The sequence below is a fragment of the Budorcas taxicolor genome, chromosome 2 (assembly GCF_023091745.1).
Source record: "Budorcas taxicolor isolate Tak-1 chromosome 2, Takin1.1, whole genome shotgun sequence".
Lineage (NCBI taxonomy): Eukaryota > Metazoa > Chordata > Mammalia > Artiodactyla > Bovidae > Budorcas > Budorcas taxicolor.
This window is the reverse complement of record NC_068911.1, coordinates 133,357,556-133,380,644: the sequence shown is the minus strand read 5'-3', so window position 1 is coordinate 133,380,644 and position 23,089 is coordinate 133,357,556. Positions and strand designations below refer to the sequence as shown.

The following is a 23,089-nucleotide window of genomic DNA, read 5'->3' as shown; positions in this document are numbered from 1 at the left end:
AGTTAGAACTGGACATGGAACAACAGACTGGTTCCAAATAGGAAAAGGAGTACGTCAAGGCTGTATATTGTCACCCTGCTTATTTAACTTATATGCAGAGTACATCATGAGAAATGCTGGACTGGAAGAAACACAAGCTGGAATCAAGATTGCCAGGAGAAATATCAATAACCTCAGATATGCAGATGACACCACCCTTATGGCAGAAAGTGAAGAGGAACTAAAAAGCCTCCTGATGAAAGTGAAAGAGGAGAGTGAGAAAGTTGGCTTAAAGCTCAACATTCAGAAAACGAAGATCATGGCATCTGGTCCCATCACTTCATGGGAAATGGGAAAACAGTAGAAACAGTATCAGACTTTATTTTTTGGGGCTCGAAAATCACTGCAGATGGTGATTGCAGCCATGAAATTAAAAGACGCTTACCTCTTGGAAGAAAAGTTATGACCAACCTAGATAGCATATTCAAAAGCAGAGACATTACTTTGCCGACTAAGGTCCGTCTAGTCAAGGTTTTTCCTGTGGTCATGTATGGATGTGAGAGTTGGACTCTGAAGAAGGCTGAGCGCCGAAGAATTGATGCTTTTGAACTGTGGTGTTGGAGAAGACTCTTGAGGGTCCCTTGGACTGCAAGGAGATCCAACCAGTCCATTCTGAAGGAGATCAGCCCTGGGATTTCTTTGGAAGGAATGATGCTAAAGCTGAAGCTCCAGTACTTTGGCCACCTCATGTGAAGAGCTGACTCATTGGAAAAGACTCTGATGCTGGGAGGGATTGGGGGCAGGAGGAGAAGGGGACGACCCAGCATGAGATGGCTGGATGGCATCACTGACTCGATGGACGTGAGTCTGAGTGAACTCCGGGAGACAGTGATGGACAGGGAGGCCTGGGGTTCTGCGATTCATGGGGTCGCAAAGAGTCAGACACGACTGAGCGACTGAACTGAACTGAACTCCACCTATAGATATGGATTTTCATTGCTGTTGATACCCTTATGCACAATATGGGTTCTTTGTAAACCTTCTCATGACCTGTCTGCTTATTTCTTTAGTGTACAACAATCAAAGGCTTGAAAGTATACACCTTGCTCTGAGTCCCAGCCTGCCCTATGGCTCAACTCACATTGGGTGAAGTTTCGAAGATACCAAATGCTTATGACTGTCTATAAGCCACAGCGATATATAGTTTAATCTCTTCCAAATCATTTTTCTAAAGACTGAATGATTCAAAACTGGTTTTTGTACAGTAGTTCAAATATTGTACAGGTCTCTCAAATAAATATAATACCATATATTACTTCCCTTTGAAAGACTTTCTGTTAGTCATCCAATCTACTTTAAAGCAATTTTGAGGTGTAAATGTATTAGGTTTTGGTCATTTATTGATGAAAAAAATCCATCTCTCACAGCCTTGATTCCATTTATACCCATTCTTGGCAGACTGATAGAGACAAACAATCAGGGCTGTCTGGCTTTTTTCACTAATGTTAAACATTTCATTACCCAGCTGTAGAACACGTCCTTTGAGTATGCTTTCCATGGGTGGACACTGCATGTGTAGGGGTGTGCCTGTGTGTATTGCTGTGGGAAATAAGACTCAATGCCTATTCTTGAGGTGTGTATACTGTAGGGGTATGAATGATGCCAGAGCCAAGAGAAATTAGAATCATAAATCATTCTGAAATGACTACACCATAAACAGGCTTCTCGATGGGTGAGATGGCTTCAGTTTAGGTGGGTTAATCAGGGGAGAGGAGGTGCTCTTCTGCACTGCTTTGAGGCAATACTGCCAATGATGTGAATGGCATTTCAGGTAAGAGAAAGAGCAAAACCAAAACCTCTCTGGCATAAACGAGTCAGCCATGCATGAGGCCAGAAAGAAAACCCACCTGCACAGTCCACAAAACTCAACAAATATTTACTGGGAGTCCAGTGTGTTTTCGCTAGATGAGATGTGTTTAGCTAATGGTAACTCAGCGTAATTTTAAGATAGGCTCCTGAAGGAGATAAGATTAGCAGGCAGTAAGTAATTAGATGACATCAGAAGGCAGTATGTGAAAAGGTGTTATGTGCTTTGGTTTCAATTATACACTTGTCCTGTTCGTAACAGTGAAGAGATAACATCCTTGTTTCGTTTTCCTTTTAGCAAATGGGAGAGTTCCTTCTCATTCCCACCCCACCCCAACTCCGCATCCCACCCCACTGTCAGAAACCAGGCTCGATTTTCTCTGCTATTCTTGAAATGCTGAATCAAACACTGGAGTTTGTTTTTTTTTTTTAAACCAGTTCAACTTGATTCTTTGTCCTTACAATTTTGTAAAAACATTAGTTTTAATCTGACTAACATGAAAGGCCTACAAAGAAACAAAAGCTACGCAGCCGAGTTTCACTTAGCTCTAGCAAAGAAAGTCATAAATTATATTACAGATGTCATTTGGTTTTTTTTTACCTGGGAGATGACCAACGGCTAATACTATGTAATTTACCAAATTCAGCCTTGAAAAAGAGATAATTAGACACTGGAAACATATTCCTGTTGTTTCACTAAATGCTTCTTCTAAAAATGAGGAAATCTTAAAGAGGAAAAAGTCTTTGAAAATTAATCTACTTAGAGAAAAAATCTATTTCTGAATGGCTATCAGCCAGACTTAGCTTGGTTTCATTTTTCGTTTCAAGCTTTCAAATAATATCTGACTGGACAAAATGAGAAGAATGGAAGTCCTTACCCCATTTTTCTCAGGGAAGAAATGGGGTAAGAACTGAGGAAACACTACAAAGATGACCTAAAGGTCATAGTTTTATTTTAGTTTTTTAAAAATCCTGAAGCTATGCTGTATAATGGGAAAAAATAAATTTAGCTATGACAAAGCATTCCCCTTCTTCAAACCTATGAATAATCGGTCTGTTGCTTTACAAAGACTTCTCATGATAACACTGCTATTCCCAGATAGCTCAGTTGGTAAAGAATCCACCTGCAGTGCAGGAGACCCTGGTTTAATTCCTGGATCGGGAAGTTCGCCTGGAGAAGGGATAGGCTAGCCACCCCAGTATTCTTGGGCTTCCCTTGTGGCTCAGCTGGTAAAGAGTCTGCCTGGATTTCAGGAGGTTTGATCCCTGGGTTGGGAAGAACCCCTGGAGAAGGGACAGGCTACTCACTCCAGTATTCTGGCCTGGAGAATTCCATGGACTATCCATGGGGTCGCAAAGAGTTGGACACGACTTAATGACTTTTACTTTCATCCTTTACTGAACATATTCATTCATTAGGTATTCACTTAGAAAACACTTCCTAGCACCTTCTCTGTGTCAGGCACCAGCCTACTTGTTTGGGCTACAATAGTGAAGAAAACAAAACCCTCTCAGGCACCATGCCGTACAATTTTATCTCTTTATGTCTACTTCCCAAGTCCTCAGGATGTTCCTGCAAGGTAGACATTATTGTTGCCATCTTCTAGATGAGGGAACTAGGTGTTGAGACTTTAAGGCCAAGGTCCCAAAGCCAGTTAATAGCAAGAAGGGGACTCAACCTCTGGGACTGACTGCCAAGCTTCTGCTTATTCTACTAGTCTGCTGCCATTGTTTTGGTTCAATGCAAATAAAGGGACTCATTTAAAAATTATTTAGTGGGTTCATTCCACTAAATTGAAAAACCTTAGTATTCCCTAGAACTAGAATCAAAAATGGAAAGTTGACTTAGTTAAAAAAATAAAAAAAGTCAAATAGGGTAGAAAATTATTAATGGGAAGAAGAACAATGATTTTAAATTTTGCTCTAAGATTGCATTTTGTTGACAATCACACTATTCATTGGTCATAGTGAGGCAATATTAAATGAAACTCCCAAGACTTCCTGATTTGCTATAAGTCCTATCTCTCCAATCTTTACTTTTGCAGTTGATTTATTTGGAACTTGAGTGTATGAGTTTATATTTGGCTCAAATTAATTATATCTTTATTCTCTGGGCTAATTTTTCCATTCTAGTGTTATTTTGGGGGGTGGGGGCACCAAAGCTCTAACTTTGGTTTATTTACCTGTACATTTCACTTTGTTGTTGTTTATTTATAGTTGCTCAGCTGTGTCCAACTCTTTTTGCGATCCCGTGGACAGCAGCCTGCAAGGCTCCTCAGTCTGTGGGATTTCCCAGGGAAGAATACTGGAGTGGGTTGCCATTTCCTTCTCCAGAGGATCTTCCCGACCGAGGGATCGAAGCCATGTCTCATGTGTTGGCAAGCGGATTCTTTACCACTGAGCCACCTGCGAAGCCTCACATTTCACTTTGGTCATCCACATAATGATGGATATAATTCATATAACTTATGCCGTTAAGTAAACAGTCTGGGCTTGAATCTCAGTTCTGCTGAGACCTTGAGGAAGTTCCTCAAGGAAGTATATAAAACTGTGTGACCTTGAGGAAGTTACTTCAACCCTCTGTGCTGCTTATTTGTAAAGTGGAGATAAAAATCTCAACTACATAGGACTATTGTTTTACATAAATGAATACATACAGAGTAACAGAAGAGTTCAACGGATGTTTCTTATTTCTATTATTTTTATCAGAGTAATCATCATTCAAGTCATTGATAAAGGATCTATAGAATAACACAAGTAGATGTCTATAGGTCACCCTGTGATCACATGACCCATTCTTTAGCACTCCTTGGGCTTGGTTACGCAAACCTTGCTGTGAATCCACTTGACTATTCTGTTATTCAGTTCATGCTGCTGCTGCTGCTGCTGCTAAGTCGCTTCAGTTGTGTCCAACTCTGTGCAACCCCATAGATGGCAGCCCACCAGGCTCTGCCATCCCTGGGATTCTCCAGGCAAGAACACTGGAGTGGGTTGCCATTTCCTTCTCCGATGCGTGAAAGTGAAAAGTGAAAGTGAAGTCGCTCAGTCATGTCTGACTCATCGCGACCCCATGGACTGCAGCCTACCAGGCTCCTCCGTCCATGGGACTTTCCAGGCAAGAGTACTGGAGTGGGTTGCCACTGCCTCATTAAATTCATAATAGGATCTTGAGATGTTGTGAAAACTGCCTGGATGAAATCCATATACACCATGTCCACCACATTTTTTCATCTTGCATTCTAGTTACTCTAGGGAACAGGAAAATCATTTAGTCCTGCTTGACTTCTTGGTGCCTAATGGTTATCTCTTTCTTTTCTGAGTGTTCTCAAAGTTTCAGAATAAATTTTTGAATTTTCCTGGGATTTCATATTTTCTATTTTTTGTCAATCACCAGGTACTTGGGGAGTTTTCCATTCACAAATGTCTCCAAGATGGCTGGCTGGAGTGGGACAGTTACAGGCATGAGTGTTCTCAGGCTACAGCCTGGGCCAGGAGACCCCGATACACACCAAACAGCTAAGGATCTGGTGTTTCACAGCTGTGGGCCTCAATTCCCTCTTGTTTACATTTTGTTCTGTCCTACCAGGTGAGAAATCATGATCCTTGATTAAAAGGCAAAAATAGGAAGAGATGAATAGCCTTTTGTTTTTCTCATCAGAGGTCCTATCCATTTCTTGTTCTTTTTTCTACAAAAGTAAAATGAAAGTCTACCAAAAAAACAAAAAACAACAATAAAAAATAGTATCCCAGTCTTGACAGAAATAATAACTATGTCATTAGCAAAAATGGGCATAGTGCTGAACATCACAAGCATTCCAGTTTTCTATGTTTGGCTTATTTTGTCACCGTCATTTTCTGTAGCATTGTTCCTTGCCAGCTTTTTAAGTCTCTTTTGTTGTTAAATTTTTTACATACTTCAGCTCACTCTGGACTTTAGGCTTCCTGACACTATTCTAATGGGATTATCTCTCTCTTTGGTATTTGTTCTGTGTTATTTGCCTCTCCCTGCATTCTTCTTGAAATGGTCTTTTATATTGTGAGTTACTTTGAGCATGCCCTTTGTAGCCACAGCCATTTCTTTTCCTCACTAGTTAGAACTTTTAACCCTTTAATTCTAATCATTCAAAAAACTGAACTGTTAGACTTGGAATGTGTGTGAGAGGGTGTACATTATATTTGATAACCTGGAAAAATACTCAGGATTATATTATCAGAATTTCATTATTGGTTACTGCTTACTTCATTATATATATAATGAATTGTGGGTGTGAGTATATGTGGGTATGTGAGTGTAAGCTTTGTGCCAGGTACTGTCCTATTTGCTAGGATATAAAGATAAGTGTTGATAGATGCAACCCTGCTGTCTTAAAGCTTAAAGTAAAAGTGTTAGTTGCTCAGTCGCGTCCAACTGTTGGCAACCCCATGGACTGTAGCCCACCACGCTCCTCTGTCCATGGGATTCTCCAGGCAAGAATACTGGAGTGGATAGCCTTTTCCTTCTTCAGGGTACCTTCCCAACCCAGGGATCGAACCCAGGTCTCTCACATTGCAGGCAGATTCTTTACCATCTGAGCCACCAGGGAAGTTCTTAAAGCATAAAGCTTCAGAGTAGAGATGAGTGCAGGGGAATTACGATTGAGCCCTGACACTGGACTTGTCAAGGGGTTTTGAGGAGCTTCGGGAGCACATAGAAAGGGCCCTAATCTGAATTTAAGGGCTGGGTTTCTCATTTCCTTTGTCATCTTCTCTTTTAGAGTCTCAGACTATAGAATCACATCTACTTTGACTATTTGAAATTTCCCTCCTAAAGTCCACAGCATGTATGTCACCTGCTCCCTGGTTATCACAAAAGCTAAGATGACATCATGGCCACTGTCTTCCGAGTGCCTGAACACAGCAAATGCCCACTGAATATCTGTTGAATTAATGGACACACATTCTTTCCACTTATACTTCACCAAGCAATCTCTTCTTGGTTAAAATTTGATCCCCAAATAGACATTTCCTTCATCTTCTTTACCTTTCTTTTCTTTTAAAAATTTGTGTTTATTTTTGACTGTGCTGGGTCTTCCTTGCCACACAGGCTTCTCTCTAGTTGCAGAGAGTGGGGGCTCTCTGGTTGTGACGCGTGGGCTTCTCATCGCGACAGCTTCTCCTGTTGCGGAGCACGGGCTCTAGGCTGAGCAGACGTCAGGGGTCGTGGCTCTCGGGCTCTAGAGCACAGGCTCAGCAGCGGTGCACCTCCTTAGTTGCTCTGTGGCACGTGGGATCTTCCTGGATCAGGGATTGAACCCAGATCTCCTGCGCTGGCAGGCAGATTCTTTACCACTGAGCCACACTTGTTCACCTTTCTAAAGATGAAAACGTCAGTTAGGTAAACTGGTATCTAAGATTTGTCTTCATTTAAACATGAATAAGACTTCTAGTGATGCCCAAAGAGCTTAAGGCTCTCCACACCCCTACTAACCACCTTTGTGTCACTTCTGTACTCTATATCAGAAGTAAATTAGACCCCTGCTTCATATGGTTGTGTAGTCTAAGTTCATTTATCTGTGCAAAACTATTTATTGAGTGCTTGCTATCTGCAAAGAACTGTTCTGGGCACTGTATTCTTTCCTTCTTCCTTTTAACTTCTCCAAACACGTCCTTCCCTGCGTTTTTGGCTATTCACACTTCTGACTCTCATAGCACGTCTGGATTCCTGCTCCGTGGGAACAACTCATTTCCTTCTGTTTCAGTTCAGTTCTGAACTCAAGTACTGGAGTTTCAGCTTTAGCGTCAGTCCTTCCAAAGAACATCCAGGACTGATCTCCTTTAGAATGGACTGGCTGGATCTCCCTGCAGTCCAAGGGACTCTAAAGAGTCTTCAACACAACAGTTCAAAAGCAACAATTCTTCGGCGCTCAGCTTTCTTCAGTTTATTCTCCATCAAAAATACTGCCATGGACCCACTTTTTCTTAACTGCAGATTAGTTAAAACAGGTTTCTCAATCTTCTGATAATGAAAACCTTTCTTATTTTCCTATAATGCTATTTGAAATTTCAAATTAAGTAATCTAAAAAATCAGAGCTACAAGACAGCATACTACATTGTCTATAAAACAGTCCTGAACTTCCCTGAGGGTCCAGTGGTAAAGAATCCACCTGCCGGTGCAGGGGACACAGGTTCGATCCCTGGTCTGGGAAGACTTCACATGCTGTGGGGCAACTAAACCTGCAAGCCACAACTACTGAGCCCATGCGCTTCAGCTGCTGAAGCCTGCATGCTCTAAAGCCTGTGTTCTGCAACAAGAGAAGCCACTGCAATAAGAAGCCTGTGCATTGCAACCAGAGAGTAGCCCCGCTTACTAGAACTAGAGAAAGCCCACGGGCAGCAAAGAAGACCCAGTGCAACCAGTAATGAAATAAATAAATTAATTAAAAATTAAAAACCCATATCACTCATTGAAAATAATAATAATAAAACAAAATAGACCCTCACCACCCACCATTAAGAATGACTAACATTAGTGATGGAAATTAACATTTTAAAAGAATATGGCCAAATTTAGAATATTCAGTTGATCATCAAAATGATGAGTAACTTTCAAGATTTGAACTATACTTTATTTATCCATATACCCTATGTTTAGCATAAAAATTGGAATTCACTTTCAACAGTTCAGTTCAGTTCAGTTGCTTAGTCGCGTCCGACTCTTTGCGACCCCATGAATTGCAGCACGCCAGGCTTCCCTGTCCATCACCAACTCCCAGAGTTCACTCAAACTCATATCCATCGAGTTGGTGATGCCATCCAGCCATCTCATCCTCTGTTGTCCCCTTCTCCTCCTGCCCCCAATCCCTCCCAGCATCAGGGTCTTTTCCAATGATTCAACTCTTCGCATCAGGTGGCCAAAGTATTGGAGGGTAGAACATGTAAATATGAGGACTACTTTGTTAATTTTTCTAGCCTACTTTTTGAAAAGTAATTTAAGTAATCTATAATAAAATGCAAAAGCTGTTTCAAATAAGCCACCACAATTTTCCACATGAAATAAAGATACACTCTTACTTTCTTAAAAATACAGATTTTCATCAAGGTTCCTGTACCAAGTATTTGAGTCATTAAATCATTTTCACTGGTTGTGATTTAGAGTAACTTCTAAGTAGAGGAACAACAAATGCATTTGTCTTTGAGGTTTTCCTGATGTGCTGCTAAAAGACTGTGCTCTGTCCAAACAAGGTCATGGCCAGCTGACCTGGAAGCAGGCTTTGCTGAGCCACAAGGTCAGAGATCATCATGGATTGCTACATAAGCAACAATATAGAAAAGTAAGAGGAAAAGAACCCTAATGGTAATTAGCCTATAAACTAGCCATATACAGTTTTGTCCAAAGATAAAAGAAATTCTGTATTGGACAAGATAACTTTCAGTTAAAACCAGAAAATAAAATGTATTTGTAGTGACTTTACCTAGAATACTTATGTTATTGCTGTTTTAACCCATCAGGTATATCATTTTAATAACATTGAATTGAGCAAGGCTTCGTAGTAAGGTTAAGAAATAATTTTGAGGGGTGAGCAGGGCACGGCCAGGGTCAGCGGGAGCGAGGTTCACGCTGCAGGCTCGGAAAAAATAAAGAAAGAATTTTGAAATTCAGCTTTTAAGTCTTGAATTAGTCATAATTACCAGGAAACAGAGAACAAATTTTAGGAAAAATTAATTGCACCTATAGAAACTCTTAGTAAATTACTACTTCAGATTACTACACATAAATATTAACGAAATACCTAAACATGTTTAATTTAGTAGCAAGAAGTACTTGAGACATGGTAAGATTCTTATTTCTATGATAATAAGCGCTAAGAATGTACATGGAAGCAGCCTCCAAAATCCTTAAGCTCAGATGCAGTCTTGTAGTTTGACACGGATTCCCTCATAAGGGATAAACTAGCAGACATCATGTGTGAGTCACTGCAATGATTAACATTTCATATTCATATTCTTATAGCTGGCATGTTGGTAGTTCTTTTTCCCTTTCATTTTCATATTAAATATTCTACATTGTTAATATATGGTATTATGTCCATTACCAACTCAAGTTCACCAAAAAAAAATCAGCAAAACTTGCAGATCTTTTTGTTATTTGATAGTGCTGTTCTCATATAATGGCTTATTTAATTACCTTCACTTGAAATTATCACTACAGCAAAAGATTTCATTAAGTCCCTCTAGGTAAAAAATTAGTGGACATAAGAACAAAACTGTGGACATAAACAGAATTTGTCATTTTCTCAGGCTTCAAAGGCTCCTTTCAGATATTTCTATCAGTACAGATGCAGAGTATTCTGGCAAAAAATAAACCCTTGAGTTAAGGACAGAAAAATTAACACAAGAACAAGTATGAATCTACTGACTATTAATATACATATAAGTGGAAGAAGTGAAATAGTCAATCCATGTTCAAAAAATGAATTCCGTGGCAATGCTCCCAACTTATCATTTGCAAGATATGACTGACTACTGATTTATAGCTTCTGGATGGCTAACGAGTTGCATTACAATCCCAACATGTTCATGACTGGAAAGAATTTCATATCATCTCAATGAAATTTCTCTTTTCATAAATGAGGAAACTGAGGGCCTACAGTTTCCTACATATAAAGCAAAAGTCACACCCTAGAAAGTGGCAAAGCAAAGGCTTCAACAGAGGTCTTTCATTCTCTATTCAGTCAAGAAAACTTTATTAAGCACCTTCTGAATATGCGGGCTGTGACAAGTACTAGGTAGAAAAGTAATAGTGAATGAAAGATGGACCCGGCCTCAGAGAACTTTGATTCTGGTGAGGGTTACCAGATAGACAAACAGGACACAATTCAACACAAACTATTACAGAGGAAGCACAAGTTTTATTAGATGACTTTGACTTGAGGGTGGGAGCAAATAACTGAGATTAGGAGGATCGGGGAGGCTTCCAGACGGATGCTAGGTCTAAGTTGTGCCCTGAAATAGACAGATAAATGGGTTACAGTGAAGAGGGAAAAACTAGGAAGACTATGATCTTAGCAAAGGGACCAGAATAAACCAAAGCACAGATGCAAAAAAGATTCAGGGCTGACGGGGGTGTTCAATAGCCCTAAAACTGAGTGAAGAGAGAGGCGATGACTCCAAAGGGAGAAAGGTTTGTGACTTAAGTAATGGAGCTTCAGCTTTAACCTGAGGGGAGCAAGGTGGCCCTGGGTGGTCCTTCAAGGGAGTGAAATGGCCGGATGCATATTTCAGGAATAACTCAGGGACACTGAGGGGATCAGACTGGAATGAAGGGCAAGAGAAGTCTGTGAGCCCTTGATTTTGGAAAGAGGATGTCCTTCCTGGTCCTTAGAAACAAGAAATGCTGTATTAATAAAGACATAAGCTTTCTGGCTGATCCATCATACATAGAAAAACTATGTTAGCCCAAGAATATCACTAGAGAGTCTAAGTATCTCTGAGCTCACAGAAAAAGTCCAGCGTATGGACCAGCAAGACTAAAAACTAGGTTTTGAAACAAGGCCTCAATGGAAAGGACCTGCCTAGGCAACCAGCTAGCAGCAGCCCCACACAGTGGGTCACATCGCTGTCCCAGTCAAGCCAATACAGTTGCCATCCTCTGGACCCCTGGGGCCTCAGCTGGAAATGGGGGTCATGATATCTATTTATTTATTTCAGAGTGATATTGTGAAGATACACCCCCTTCTTCAGCACAAAGTGAGAGTAGTAATATCTATTTTACAATGATGCTGTGAAGACTCAAAGATAACCATAGGTAAACATACATAGTTTTAGCACTTAAGTAGTAGGATACAGTTCCACTGGTTTCCTTTCCTGTGATAATGCAAAAGCTGTTCTCTGTGAAAACAACTGACTCAACAAAGAGAGAAAAACCTGTGGCCTTCACTTCATTCACACTAGGCTCAACCCAGATGACTTAATGAAGCAAGTCAGTGAATGCTACATTGTGAGGAGTCTCATTTCAGTGGGATTTTCTCAGTCATTAAAAAAAAAACAAAACAAAAAACAGCATACAAGAATGAACACACACACACACACACATACACACACACACACACAGTCTTTAAGTTAAAAAAAGAAAACAATCCAAGTTCATTATTCTCAGCACAGTCAGGCTCTAAGTTGGAGTGTCTTTCTGGAATGGCAGCCCACTTGGGACTCCCCCTCCCTCACCAGGGTGCTTGGCAGCTGGCCCTTTTCTCCTCACTACCACTGCTGGGAGTTTCTTTCTCCACCACCTCACCAAAGCTTCAGACAGATCAGAAGAGGGGAAAAGAATGGGGGTTGAACTACTTGAAGGAAGGACCTAAGAGTTAGTGATACTCAAAAGGTGCTGAAAAGAACATCCCTCAGTTGAAATAAAATCAATACATGATGGTTATCTTAGGTCAGTCTCCCAAGGCAATGTAACAAAAGCAAATATAAATGGGACCTAATCAAACTTACAGGCTTCTGTACAGCAAAGGAAGCCATAAAGAGAGCAAAAAAAAACAATCTACAAACTGGTAGAAAATAGTTGCAAATTATGCAACTGGCAAGGGCTTAATTTTCAAAATATACAAACAGCTCATATAACTTAATAACAAAGAAACAACCTGATCAAAAAATGGGCAGAAGACTTCAACAGACACTTCTTCAAAGAAGACAAACAGATGGCCAACAGGCATATGAAAAGATGCTCATTCTTGCTAATTATTAGAGAAATGCTGATCAAAATTATGAGGTACTACTTCACACCAGTCAGAATGGCCACCATTAAAAAGTCTACAAATAATACAAGTTGGAGAGGGTGTGGAGAAAAGGGAACTCTTTCACTCTGTTGGTGAGAATGTAAATTGGTGCAGCCATTATGGAAAACAGTATGGAGGTTCCGCAAAAAACTAAAAATAGAGTTGCCATATGATCCAGCAATCTCACTCTTTGGCATATTCCCAGACAAAACTATAATTTGAAAAGACACATGCACCCCCTCCCCATGTTCACAACAGCACTATTTACAAGAGCCAAGACATGGGAACAATCTAAACATCCATCAGCAGATCAATGGATAAAGAAGATGTGGTACCCATATAAAATGGAATGCTGCTGCTAAGGCACTTCAGTCGTGTCCGACTCTGTGCGACCCCACAGACGGCAGCCCACCAGGCTCCCCGTCCCTGGAATACTACTCAGCCATAAAAAAGAAGATGACGCCATTTACAGTAACATGGGTGCAACTAGAGATGATCACACTAAGTGAAGTCAGTCAGAAAGGGAAAGACAAACACCATCTGACATGACATAGACGTGGAATCTAAAATACGACACAACTCAATGTGTCCATGAAACAGAAGCTGACTCAGGAAGCAGACCTGTGGGCTGTGGTGGGGAGGTGGGGTGAGGGGAGGACAGGGTGAGGATGAGGGGTGCATTGGAAGTTTGGGCTTAGCAAATGCAAACTGAAAGTACATATACATAGATAAACAACAAGGTCCCACTATATTGCACAGGGAACTATATTCAATGTCTTGTGATGAACCAAAATGAAAAGAAGTATGAAAAAGAATGTACATACACAAAACTGAGTCATTTTGCTGTTCAGCGGAAATTAACATCGTAAATCAACTCTGCTTGAATAAAATTTTTAAAAATAAAACCAATACATGACAAATCTGAGGAGCTATCTACCAAGTCCCTTTAAAGTGACAGAGTCAGTTGAAGGTCTGACTGTTGTCAAAATAATCAGAGAAATAATCAGAATAATCAGAAATAATCAGAGAAAGACACTTCTCGGCAACCTTGGCATGGGAAAGTACACTGAGGGCACAGACATTGCCCGTGTGAGTACCGTCAAGGCTTGAGTGGGTCACTATGTTCCTTATGCTAAGTACCACTCACAGGTTATTTTCTTTAATGCTTACAACAAACCTGTGACTTGTATCATTCTATTCTTCTCAGTGAACAGGAGAGAAAACTGACTGCATTCATTTTCTCCTGCAGCTGGAACAAAGGAGCACAAACTAAGGGGCTTCAGACAACACACACTTATAACCTTACAGTCAGGTAACTGCAGAGGAGGATCTGGTCCCTCACTTTGCCAGGTTCTGGAGTCTCTCCACATTCCACAGCTTGTGTCCCCTCCCCCACCTTCGAGGCTGGCATGGTAGCATCTCTGACTATCCCGTGTCACAGCTCTCTCACGCTACCACCTACATCCTCAAGCACCAGTTTTCACCCCCACGAGGGAAATGCAGCCCCTGTTGAGAATGCACAGTCTACACAGACAGGAATAATGGTGCTGAAGTAGAAACCGATTGCTTTTCTTTCTTCCAAAGCTCCCAAGTATCCTTTCCTCTGTTGTGTAGCAGCCATACAGTTTGGGTGCCACCGATTCAAGGCTTAAACTTTGACCACAGAAATTGGTGCTGGGAAGATTATAAATTGAACACTCAACAAATGAGTTTTTATTATTACCTGATTATTATTTCTACAATAGGCAATGAGAATGTTGATTTTGTATATCAAGTACAAGATCAGCTGAAAAACACACTTCAATGGAATTCTTAACATCCCCTATATACTCAAATGAATCCAATACTTAGAACATTATATTTCTTTTTTGTTCCTGGTTAAAATAATGGATGTTCCTGATCTAATTCTGCCTTGGTTTTTTTATTAATTTTCTCAATAACAAAAGCCAGGGACAAAATCAGATTTGGCTTCTAGCAGTTTAAATAGATAAAAATCAGTGTGACTGTCAAAATCCAGGTTGGTCTTGTCAGGATAAGATGAAAACCAGGGTTATATTTGGAAAAGATGAATGTGGACACTAACAGGAAAAAGCGCCTGGCTAATCAAGTAAACAAATATGACATGCAAGTGCCAGATGGAGTATGTATAGCACTGTAATCATCAAAGTGTTTTTTTCACCATTACTTTCCTAGAACATTCTTAAAGAATGCAGATCTTACAATGGGGTGGTAGCAGTACTACAATTGTTAAACTCAGAATTTTTCACTTGCTAGCACTTTAAAAAGTTTTATTTTTATCATGACAGGGCTCAAATACATGTTACTGCCCCGTTCAGAGAATGATCTGGACCTAGGGGCAAGAGGGCAGCATGGTTTTATAGCCTGAAATCACTGTAACGGAACCATGTGGGGTCTTGGCTTTGTATTGAACCTATTTAGCCTGGAAACTTCTCCTAGAAAATCTATTTTAACTCAGTTGTACAGTAGTAAAAAACATTTCTGAAGTTAAGCTTCAATTTCTCTCCCAGTGGCAGGAGAGGTATGCCTCCAGGCCTGAAACCCACAAGGTTGCAACACCAAGCTTATCCAGGAGTCTCAGCTTCTACATCCAGCAAGACTCTCTCCTTCTTCATATCCTTAGGTATCATCTCTGAGGCTTACAAGTTCCCTAGTGAAGTCATGGTTCTCGATCTGAAACATGATTCTCTAGGCTAGCCCTACCAAGCCAGGTGCAGATCTAACTGCTGTCTCTCAAATCCATCTTTCTTTCTTCCTCCAGTAATAGAACTTTGCAGTCTCACTTGGGAACATGACCCTCCAGGTCATAGACAGACTTTCCAGCCTCCCTTGCAGCTCAGCGTTCATGTAGCTACATTCTGGCCAACAGGATGTGAAAGGAAGGGATACCCAAGCACAACTTCTTGGCTGTACTCTTAAAAAGAAAGACTGGTGCTTTCCACTTCCCCTTGTACCCTTCTTCTTGCTGTATAAGATCTTAAAATGGAAGCCATGAAGACAGCATGGCAGTGCAACAATATAGTAAGACTGGTCACTGTGGGGCCTCCACATCAGCCTGTACACTTAGACTGTTCATAGGCAGAGATCAACTTGCAAGTTTTTAAGTCGCTGTAGTCTGGTGTTTATCACAGCAGCCAAGTCAGAACCCTAACTAATATTTTAGTCAAACCATTTTCTGAACTGGCCTTCCTGAAATTTTCAGCATTCATATTTTTGGATTAAAAAGATTTCTCTGCCTTAAAGACCTAGGTATGAAATCCTAATACCCTAAAAAACCTGAATGGACAGGTAAAGAGCTGGTTCTGAGTGAGCATTATGTTTTTAAAGCTGAGTACATGGGAGAATCACATGGAAGCACATAGAAACTATCCTATCATCTTTATATTTAGTTTCCACAACTAAAGTGGGAACCAAATTGGGGAAGATATAGACAGGTACCACAGAGATGAATCAAGGTAAACAAAAGTAGATGCATGAATGGACTGGTTTATGCAGTCATAAATCTAGTGGTCAATTGAATATCACTGAATCAGACAAAGGATGGTGATAAACTGTCCTGTCCACTACGGAAAGAAAACCATTTAAAACTGAAGCAAGGAAACCTTGAAAGTTTCAAGAATGGTGGTTGCTGAGCCCTAGGTTAATCATCTTTGTTTTTAATGTATAAACTACATTTAATTGATTTCTTATTCTTTAAAAAATCTATTAGAGTATATTTGATTTACAATGTGGCATTAGTTTCAGGTGTATAGCAAAGTGAATCAGTTATACATATAACCACTCTTAATCATCCTAATTACTTATTGAGGGTAGTTGTGACATCTTTCTCTGTAGATGTTTACAGATTTTAACTGGGCAGATTTTAACCTTCTAGGATATCATGTTAAGAGTTCTGCCCTGTGAGTCAGGAAGGAGTGCCGATGGACTAGATGACCTCAACAAGGTCCCTCGCCTGGGGACCAGAGGTGCTTTCCATGCATCTCTCTCTCATGACATGAATTTGTTTTCTGATTATGAGCAATGAGAAGCAACAAGCTGTGGTTTCTCTTTGCTTTACTTCTCATGACCACATGCTTTGATCTATGTCTTCCCTTCCACAATGTGCCAGAGACTACAAAATTTAATAGCAGCAACAGCTGGGGGTGGGGGGTGCCAGAGGGGAGTGTGCTCAGTGGAGCATGGGCTGGTCCAGCTGAGAAAGGTGTTGTACAATGTATTTAGATGAGATGGACAGCCACGCTATTCTTTCCAAAGAAACACATACACAGGCACACAGGGCTCTTTTCTGTGCAATCAACTCTGGAGCAGGGTCACATAAGGTGTATCTTACACCTTCAAGCACACAATTCAAAATCAGATCAACGGGATTTATGTGTTTTGCTTTTTCTTGTGGTAATAGAGAGGAGTGCTCCTTCATAGGGAGATAGATCGGTCACAATAGAAAATCTTACTTATTAGGAGGTGTCCCTGTGGTTCAGCTGATAAAGAATCCACCTGCAATGTGGGAGACCTGGGTTTGATACCTGGGTTGGGAAGATCCCCTGGAGAAGGAAAAGGCTGCCCACTTCAGTATTCTGGCCTGGAGAACTCTGTGGACTGTATAGTCCAGGGGGTCGCAAAGAATCAGACACGACTGAGCGACTTTCACTCACTCACTCACTCAAAAGCTGAAGCAACAGTGGCATACTTAGGAGCAGGGACCACGCCCCCCAACCCCACAGTAATAACTGCCCACCTCTCTACTGGCTACCTCCTCTCCTTCCCCCAAGGAGTAGCCTATCTCATCCGTGCATTTGAAAGAATAAAGCAAGCAGCCCCATTCCACCTCTCCCTTCTGTCAGAAGCCACCAGCCTTTGCTGTTGGCCACGCTGGAAGCTTTGTGTGCACCCCTGGGTGGGAAGGAGGGAGGTAGAAAAGGCGCTGCCTCTGTCTCTCTACTTTGCCTGCTAGCCCCAGGGGAGAAATATTAGCAAACCACCCCGGTCCTGATCTAAAGTCACACTTTCCAGAGAGCTTTCACCAGGAATAAAACTAAAACTTTGATCTCTCCTGATTTCTCTCAAGCTGCCCAGCGCACTGCAGGGGAAGGGTAAACAAGTTTTGAATGAGAGAATGAGTGGGTCTGGATGGGCCAGTCTGCTGAGCTTCGAAAACCGCAATGCAATTGTCCTGAATTTGAGGCTTTATATATTTTTTGATCACTCACTATTATTAAAATGGACTCCCCAATATATGTATATTATTTATTTGTAAATGTTACACATGTATCTCTGTAGTGAATATACTTTATGAAATACTTCAAAATAGAAATTTTTAGAGATACAAAAGAATGTAAATAGAAGTTCCAAGAGATTCCTCCCGAACCCTGGGGTTATTCTGAGCACTCTACTCCATAGTCTTCTTGTCTAGACTTTAAGTAATTAGAAGTTCAGAAGAGAAGGATGTGGCAGTCTGGTGTGGTCCAGACAGCCTTAAGCAGTACAGTATGACTCCATTTTACACAGCCTTATACTCCTCACGATACCCTGTGTAAGGTGACTTTCAATTTGATGGCACGTTCTCAGTCGGCAGGTGTTTACCAGGACTTCCCTGGTGGCCCAGATGGTAAAGAATCTGCCTGCAAAGCAGGACACCCAGGTTCAATCCCTGGGTTGGGAAGATACCCTGGAGAAGGACATGGCAACCCATCCCAGTATTCTTGCCTGGAGAATTCCATGGACAGAGGAGCCTGACAGGCTACAGTCCACGGGGTCACAAAGAGTTGGACATGACTGAGCAACTAACAAATAGCAGCGACTAACATATATATAGCTCAGTCAGTATGTGTTAAATAAATTGAACTGGAAGGAAATGGTAAGTGGGTGTCTATCAAGCTATTAATAGAAGGAGAAAGGGAAGGGTACCCCAAGTGAGACTATCTTATTCCAAGTACAGACATCACAGAAATGCAAGAGAGGCTTGAACACTAACACACTGTAGAGAAGCAGGAAATAAAGTCAGGTATTGAATGAGAGAGAGAAGGGAGAGGGTAGCAGGATACCCTGAACCATAAGATCTAGACAGAGACGACCTACATCTAACGTGCGGTAGAACAAAACAGGAAAACACAGACTGACTTTGAGCATCACCATGACATCAATGTTTTCTGAAGATACACTGGGGTTAGGATGCATACTGGATGGAGCAAAATTTGGATTTTGTTCAGTTTGATCAGTTCTGAGTCTAGAATGAGGAACCATGAGAGTCTGTCAAGGGGAATGCAGGTAATAATAGAGAGAAAAAGTATGAAACTAAAAGTCTATGAGAGGGAACAGGATCAAGTGTTGTAACCAATGAGATATGAAGGAAGAAAGAAAAGAAACAAAATAATCCTAGAGGTAATTCCACCATTTGGAAAATGAACAACATTAATTGATTTCTTCATGTTTTCCTCTAACTTGAATTGCTATGATAAGTAATCTCCGTGTGGGCTGATATTTCTTTGCTCCTATTGAAAGGCTTGGGGCTCACCCTTCAACCTCAAAGTAAAATTCGTAAACACAGAACACGAACTAAAATCTTTATGAGTCCAAGGTACCAAGTTTTCTGGAAGACTCAATTTAGAAATGGCACTCTGCCTCAAAGAGAAGGGAAACATCATGTATGTGTATTTGCAGTTGTCAACTGTTGGTTTTCTACACTAAAATGAATAATCTAGTGAAAGACAAGATTAGTAATAAATCCATGACCTTTTCAGCCACATTTTTCCTTTATGTGAACTCCACGGTATTGTAAGCGACAGAGTTTAGCTCTGCAGTAATTCAGCCTGCTGAATAAATTTTTTAAAAAAAGGATAGGATAGAGGAGTAGGTTATAACAATGCTGGAAGAGAAAGAAATCCAAGCATTTTCATCAAACAGCAATAATTCTGTGGACAGGTTAAACAATAAGCCTACGTTTGTGCAGCTCATGTTTTTTGAAATCTATGTGCTTTATCCGTCAATGACTCATTCTGAAAGTGGTCTCCTAAGATGGTAAGAAATGACCAAAAATTACATAAAGCTCACTTTCCAAATAGAGTTCTGCAGAAAATACAGCTGCCATCTGGCCTTCTGGCTAACTTCACTTCTTTCCTTTTTGGCAGATATTATTTAATCCAGACCACACAGTTTGTGTGTCTAGTTGGTTCATGAAAATTTCAGAACATGAATCTGTAGCAAGAATGTTTGGCAAGTGACAGAACATTAGCTGCTTGACATGAGGGCAGTTTCCTTGTCTCAGTGGTTAAGCAGGTCTCTCCCAGGCTCTGTGCGCTTGGGTGCCTTCAGCTATGAAGCCAAACCGATTATCCTTGTCATTTCTCAAAGATGATGTCTGCAGTGCACTCTGAGACAGGTACTGCTCCTGTACATACACTGATGCTTTAAAATTACTAAGATTTTAAAATCCAGGGCCAGTTCACAGTTAACATGATGATGGTCTACTTGAACGTAAATGGATTTAAACCAAATTACCATAGTTGTCATTTCATACAAAATAGGAATAAAGTTTCCCTATTCTTATTATATAAAATACAACCTGTGCTTTAAATTTATCCGGGGTGTATTAAAGTAAGGGCAAAGTAATTTGGGCTGGGTTGGTTTTTCAAATCCTGTTTAAACTAAGAAAAGAGGCATTTACCAACAATAACAACAAATCACATCAGTTACATAGATCCTTTTTCCTCTTTCCAGGTTTATCAAAAGGCAGAAATTGTTGGTCCCTGTAACTGCCTACCTGTCTCCAAAGAAAGCGAGAGGGTGAAAGAGTCAGAGCCTGCAAACTCCTGTGACATTTAGATAGGGAAAGTCTTCTCAACACACTCTAGGTTTGGCTTAATTTTTCAGTGGTCTCACTTAAGTAGCAGTGCTAAAGCCTGCAGCAGAGCCCAAAGCATAAATCTACAGATACTGCCAACGAAATTACCCTTGGGAAAAGCAGTAACCTACCCAAGTGAAGCATATTAGAAGGATCAACCTATGTTAAAACAAAACAAAACAAAACAACACCTGGCCATACAATAAAAGTGGATGGAACAGCTTTCAACATTTCTGAAGAATGTTGGAGGATGACATATTACAGTTTTCAAGAAAATATTCTGGTAGAACTTTATACAGTTCTAATCAGGAACAAGATTTTAGCAGACAATAATTCCATGATCCTTGAGGTTTTATTAGATATTTATCAAGTTTTCAGATTTTCATTTCCTACTAAATGGAATTTATAAGCTTAGCATTCATGTGTATCATTCCATTTCCTTCATCATTTCATATTCAGAGCATGACATCATGGAGTCAGACAATGGAAACTGTTTCTATACTTTGGGAGAAAAAATGGCAATGTTTGTGATAAACCAGTTTTTTCCTTCCTGCTAAGTTAAAAGTTATAATCCTTAACACATGCTTTCTCTTGGAAGCATTTTTACTTCTGGCTTTATGTAAAATGTGAAAGTTCTCTGTCTCGGAAAGTGGCACTAGTTCACCTCTCATGAGGCTCCCATTGTATGTTCACTGCTAGTGAGATAATCAGTTTAGACGCATCATTAGTATTACTATACATCGACCTGTATAGTGTACTTTTATGCAGTCCTATCATTTTCAGTTTCAGAATTGTTATTTAGGCTCTGATCAGGAATGTTATCACATGAAAATATTTACTGAACCTGGCTCTCAGGTATGAAATTCAAATACACTTTGTAGCTACAAATAATACTCATTTACTGAGAGTGGACTGACTTACTATAAGTAATTCAAAACCACAGATGTAAACTTACTATCAGTGTTGGAATTAGGTCTGTAAACAAAAATATAATTCATGGATTTTATTATTTAACCAACCACTACATAGGTATTTGTCAGTCAAGTTGCAAAATCTTAACATGGCCTCTAAATGTGTTTTGTAGGCACACACAGTACTCTCAATCTCTAATGCTTAGGAAATAAGACCCCCTCATCTAATTTTCACCTTCCAGGTACAAGGATCTTGAAAAATAGCAGAATATCGAGGTCAGACATGGTTTGAGAGTCTCTGAATTGTTTGCTGATCATATGCAAACATATTTGCTTCACTTAAAAAGGCAGAGCTGTGATCATGTGTATATACAAAAACCCAGACATGTATAAAAATACACACCCAATGGGATATGGAAAACAAGAACTGGATTCCAAATTTGAATTTGCAGTTTCTAACGTCCTGCCTGCAGCATCTCAAACGTTGCAAACTGAGTTAGGAGTCTCACCATTTGCAAAGCAGCTGTGAAGAACAGATGCCTGTGGGGAAACCTTTTGTCAACAGTGAGATATACAACACTAAGCGACACTCCAGGGCTGTGCTTGTGTGTGTGGCCATCGTAGCCTGACCCAGTTCATACAAACATACAAATGAAAGAAGGCTGCTTTTTCCGTTTCTCTCACAGACATCCCATATCTTTAAAGAAAAAAAAGTCCAAATGAATAAAAGTAAATGGAGCTTAAAAGACTCCTACCACATTAGAGAGAATAATGGGGCCATCCACCTGGCCCTGCCCAGGAGCTGTCTCTGGGGTCAGGCCCAATTGTGCCCATTGTGTTCAGCTTCTTTGCCCACTTTAGAAACCACAGTTTTTCCAAAGAGCCAAGTTTTTCCATGGCAGTTTCCATGGCAGTGCTGAAATGGCTCTGGCATTGAGAGGACAGGAGGGAGGGGGGTGGAAGGGCAAAGAGGAGAAATGAAAGGGATCCTGAGAACGCGGAGGGTGGAGGAAGCGCAGCCTTTTCTGTCTCCTGGAAACTTGTTTGTCAAGTTCTCGTAAGTCGGGGATTGTATGTATATCCAACCACACTTAACTACAGTTTTTAAAAAAGTCATTCACGGTTGACATTTCCTAAATGTCATGTTTAGCTACAAAACACAACCCTGGCAAGGCGTCAAAGGTACTGCCTTTGTTGCTAAAATCTGGTCTGTTCGGTCACAGCAAATAACTACCAAATTTATGGCTGTGTGTGTGTGTGTGTGTGTGTGTGTGCGTGTGTGCGCGTGCACCCGCATGCTCAGTTGTGTCTGACTCTTTGCAACCCCATGGACTGTGGCCCGCCAGGTTTGTTTGTCCATGAAATTTTCCAGGCAAGAATACTGGAGTGGGTTGCCATTTCCCCCTCCAAAGAATTTTTTCAACCCAGAGATTGAACCCATGTCTCTTGCATCTCCTGCATTGGCAGGCAGATTCTTTACCACTAGCTCCACCTGGGAAGCCCAAACTCATGGCTATTTTCTCTTAAATGGGAAAGCATCTTCTCAAAGATCCCAGAAAGTACTTTAAAATACATCTACCAACAGTTAAAAGGTACATGTATTTTCTACAAACTACTTAAGGTGAGAAGAAAAGACATTAACAAGAATCCTTGGCCATATGTAGCCTCCCACATCGGTGAGGACCTCAGAGGCTGAAGCAGGTAAACAAAGGGAGAT

General features: G+C 40.6%; 1 protein-coding gene across 4 annotated transcripts in view; it reads right to left on the bottom strand.

Annotated features, from left to right (window-relative positions):
* Window positions 1-23,089, bottom strand: part of SPATS2L (spermatogenesis associated serine rich 2 like) — a 183,891-nt gene that overhangs the window by 111,917 nt on the left and 48,885 nt on the right. Inside the window, exon 1 of one of the 4 annotated variants that reach the window (XM_052655201.1) lies at window positions 6,866-7,183. The exons of the other annotated variants lie outside the window; for them this stretch is intronic. The gene's annotated coding sequence lies outside the window, so the exon portion shown is untranslated. Of the gene's footprint in view, window positions 1-6,865; window positions 7,184-23,089 lie in introns of those variants that run through there. 4 annotated transcript variants of the gene reach the window in all.